Here is a 4,608-nt window from a genome sequence, read left to right as displayed (position 1 = left end):
ACACTGAGACAGAATACAGTACAATAGAAGAGATAACTGTGTATGTAGTCGTGGTCATAAGTTGTGTCATGTAGCCAGCTCAGATGTGAAGGTTTGAACTTTGAACCCTCTCCCCTGCAGGCACCTCACACTCCCCTCCTTTGATGTACCATTGTTTAAACCTTCAAATCTGCTGTGGTTATGATTCATCACGGTGACAACGCATGAACTAGCCTAAGTGAGACGGAATAAAAACAATAATTGTACCTTTGACTGAGATGGAATGAAATAGAGAGGGTGATCGTTACGTAAATGAACGATGAGGAAACAAGTGAAATAACTGAGATAGAAGAGAAGAGAATAGAAGAGATAACTGTATAACTGTAGTATTTTGGATGATGAGAAAACATAACCTCTGACTAGCCGAGAAGGAATAAAGGAGGAATAGATGAGGAAATAGATGAAACAGGACAGATAAAAAAATAGATGATAGATGAAGAAACAGTCAGCAATTAAATGAGATACCACAGAATAGAGAAGATAAACAATGCATTCACTTTGCAATGAAGAGAGTCACCAATTCACCAACTCTGCCCACCAGCTCTATTTGAAACACCAGTAATACCTGTACAAGTAACTGCTGTACGGTGATCAAGATAAACAAGCTAAGGATGCTCTCTAGATTGGCAGGATGAAGAGATGCTGGATGGAGAGGTGGAGGTATGAGGGACAAGGTAAGGAAGGCTGTCAAGTGTGTGGATGGTTGGGGTGAGGTATGAGGGCAGGGTGGAGGCTGGGAACTATGTGGGTGGCTGGGCAGGGTAGAGGCTGAGGTGAGGTCTGACGGGCAGGGCTGGACAGGGTGGAGGGTGGAAAGTGTGTGGGTGGCTAAGGTGAGGTCTGAGGGGCAGGGCAGGGTGGAGGCAGGCAAAGTGTGGGTAGTGTAAGATTAACTCAGCTGTTGTAGGTCTTTTGTCGCCAATGGAAAACCCCAGTGTGAGGTTCGTGTGTGATTCTGAGAGGAAGCGCAGTAAAATCAGTTCTCTTTAGTCCTTTTCCCACCCTTTGTTCCTCCTCTGTTTCTTCCTCTATCTATCGCTCATTCTTCCTCCTCCTCCTCTCCCCTCCACCAGTGTCTCCCCGTGTAACTCAGTCATGCAAAACACAATACTCTGGATGTGATTTTTATTAATTGGAGTGATAAATAATTTATATAAAAATATTAACCTGCATTGGTCTACACTATTACAGTACAGCATTATGGGTTACAAAAAATGAATCCACGAAAAAATGAATCCACAAGACTCAGCCGTGCGGTGGTCCTCGCCATTCACCGAGACGCACCAGCCAGCCACGGTAATGCCAGACCTCGCCCTGGCCACACACCACACACCACACCGGCACCACACGCCATGCCACTGCACACACCAATTCAGGTCCTCCAGCAGCCCTTAACAACACCACACCATGACACCACCACTCCACCACACCTCCCCTGTCTATGCACACCACACGCCATACCAAGGAGGCTGGGAAGGCTGATACTGACACCACACAGTCCTTGATGCAACACTTGGGGATATAAACACACTTGACTTCTTGATAGACTCCTCTTGATGACACAGCACCAAGGAAGGCTGTTACAGATGCCACAGCCCTTGATGCAACACTTAGGAATAGAAACACCCTTGACTTCTTGACAGGCTCTTGGTGACAAACTGAAACCCTATTTTTTTGGCTGTGTGGAGCACCAGACTGCGCTGCCACACCTCAGCCCCAGGAAGACCTCACAAACAGACCACTTGTTAGGTCAGTGTGGTGCAGCTCCTGTGGGTGGCCTCTAGTACTATTGAGAGCCACAGGTCACTCCTACAAGCACTAAAGGGCTTGGCAACATCCCCTCACAGGAGATTTGTGTGTAACAGTCAAAGGTCTTCACTCCTTTCCTCTCCCCAGCCCTGCACAGGTCACACAATGCCCACAAGGCTGTGCTCTTGATGCCTTCAACACCCCAGGACCTCACCACCATCACCATCACCACCACCACCACCACCACCACCTCCAACTGGCCACCCCAGACTAACTTAACAGCAGTGAAGAAACGACATGACTAATACGTACAAAAGTAAAAATAAAACTCTTCCTGAAAAGTTTAATAAAATAAATTCTAGTAAAACACGTCACATCAACCAAAAGGTGAAAAAAAGAAAAGAAAAAGAATTGTAATTATATAAATGTATGTATATATTTATATCATATATATTTATATGTATATATGTATATATATATAAATCTACTACAGAACTGCTTAATGTTTGATCTTGAGTTTGCGGAGACCATGATACCTGACTTGCTGCTGCTGCTGCTGTTTCCCTCACCCACCACTAGTCCCCAGTGTCACACACACACACACACACACACACACATACACTGTCCTATCTTAAGTACATTGCTCCAGCCAAACCTGCTCACCCCTGCCAGCCTGCCCGTAACACCCTTCACCCCCACACCCTGCCTGCATGTCCACTCATCCCCCACACCCTTACACTGGACACACCCCAAGCCTTGTGTCAACTAAATGCAGGGGCTGGAGGAAACACACACACACACACACACACACATCCTACCATTGTAATATTCTTTTTAAAGTTTCACAATTCACACACACACACACACACACACCACTCGCATTTTTTTATTTTTTTTATTTTATGATTCCCCACAGTATTTCTGATGCATGTTTGTCCCGTTTTAAATTTATTAATGGAAGTCTTTAAATAACAAATGTTGATTTTCACTCTGCTGGTACGGATCTTTCACCTCTCTACTCTTGCATTCTCTCCAGTGAAATCAAACTAACATCAATATCTCTTCACTTGTAGTTCAATTTTTTCCTCACCACTCTCTGCTGCATCTTTATTTGCCATGACGAAGCACAACATGAAGTCAACCTAGCATCCATCTACCCCATAATTCTTCATCTGCAGTTCATTTTTTTCCTTACTGTTCTCTATTACATCCTCTTCCTAGCATCCACCTGCCTCACCATTTTACATTTCCACAGCTCAATTTTTTTCCTTACTGTTCTCTATTACATCCTCTTCCTAGCATCCACCTACCTCACCATTCTCCACTTCCACAGCTCAATCTTTTCCTCACCACTCTTTATATTGCCCACTTTATCTGCCACAATGAAGCACAATGTGAAATCAACCTAACATCCACTTATTCCTCTGATTCTCCACTCTCCCTGGTAGCCTTTCCTCTCCAGCAGCACAATATGAGACAGCACACCACCACTTAAGTCATCTGTCCTGTTACTAAAGATACTGAACTAACCAGCACTTCATCTCTTTCCAGCATCCTTCCCACAATAGCAAACTGGCAGCATTCATTCACTTATTCCTGTCTTTCTTTATGTTCCTCCCTAAAACCAGGATTACTTAGGAAGATACTAAACTAAAACAGCTCTCCTTCCTTCACTTCTTTCCAGCATCCTTCCTTGAACAGCACAGTAGCAGCATTCACTCATTCATCCCTCTCTCATTCTATTATATTCCTCCATAAAACCAGCATTACTTAAGAAGATACTGAACTAAAACAGCACTCCTTCCCTCACATCTTTCCAGCATTCTTCCCTGAACACAACAGTAGCAGCATTCATTCCCTCATCCCTGCCTGTCTGTCTGTTCCCCCTAAACACACCATTATTGAAGGATTCACAGAACTAAAACCAGCACTATATAATCTTCCCTTACCAACACCCCTTCAGTACACAGCTCCCTTCCTTGTCCCTGCTTCTCCTGACATCCTGGCTCCCTCACACACGGCTGTACAGGTCCTAATGGTCCCTCAGGGTAAGACAGACTGGTGTGGGTGTCCTTGTGTTCAGTGGAATGAAGGTGATAGAGGTGCCTTGTGTTCATGTTTTGGTTGTTGCTTGTGCTGCAGCCTCAACTGTTTAAGTCTTCCTTCTCCTTCTCCTGCCACTCTAGGAACTGATTTATGGTGACTATGGTGATGAGTGTGGAAATAAACAGACCCCAGGACACGGTGCACAGGCCACGCTTCCTTCCACTCCGCAATGTGACTACTGGGATGAGAAAACAATCGGGAAAACACAAAATTGTCAGAACTCAAAACAGCAACTGACTTCCTCCAGCACGACTCATCCCCTTCCCTCCTCTCCTGTCTGTCTGTCCATCTGTCTGACACAGAACTGCCTGGACACTCCCCTCTGGTTACCGCAAGATAAAAGCAACCAAAACTGTATAACAACATATAATTACAAAAACACATTACAGAGGCACAGCATCCTTGACACACAGTACAAAATGCTTAGCTACAATTGGTCTTCATTGTTGTACCTGTTTCAGCGCGTCCCCGCCACCACCACCGCCCTGCGCACTCGTGCCGCCACTGCTGCCACCACGTCCCAGCACCACGGACATGTGCGTCCAGTGGCCGGCCGCCGCCCCGCGGGGCAGACCAGGGAAGCAAGAATGGAAGGAGTGAAAGCCGCGGCGCGTCACTGTTCTCTCTCGTTTTGTGTTTTGGTGAAGCAGGAAGGCGCCCCGTCAGGGTGTGCCTAAGGCGTGCTGGCGGCAGTGCTGGGCGCCCTGCAGCACC

The 4,608-nt window shown here is 46.1% G+C and overlaps 1 protein-coding gene across 4 annotated transcripts in view; it reads right to left on the bottom strand.

Moving 5' to 3' along the window:
* Positions 1–1,149: 1,149 nt before the first annotated feature.
* LOC135094089 (transcription initiation factor TFIID subunit 4-like) overlaps positions 1,150–4,608 on the bottom strand; it is a 31,119-nt gene continuing 27,660 nt past the window's right edge. For all 4 annotated transcript variants that reach the window (XM_063993864.1, XM_063993865.1, XM_063993866.1 and 1 more), the window contains one exon: positions 1,150–4,608. This exon is cut by the window's right edge and continues 1,368 nt beyond it. The gene's annotated coding sequence lies outside the window, so the exon portion shown is untranslated.

The sequence above is a fragment of the Scylla paramamosain genome, chromosome 44, assembly GCF_035594125.1.
Source record: "Scylla paramamosain isolate STU-SP2022 chromosome 44, ASM3559412v1, whole genome shotgun sequence".
NCBI classification, from domain to species: Eukaryota; Metazoa; Arthropoda; class Malacostraca; order Decapoda; family Portunidae; genus Scylla; species Scylla paramamosain.
Note: the sequence above shows the minus strand (reverse complement) of the source record. Positions and strands in the feature narration are given on the sequence as shown.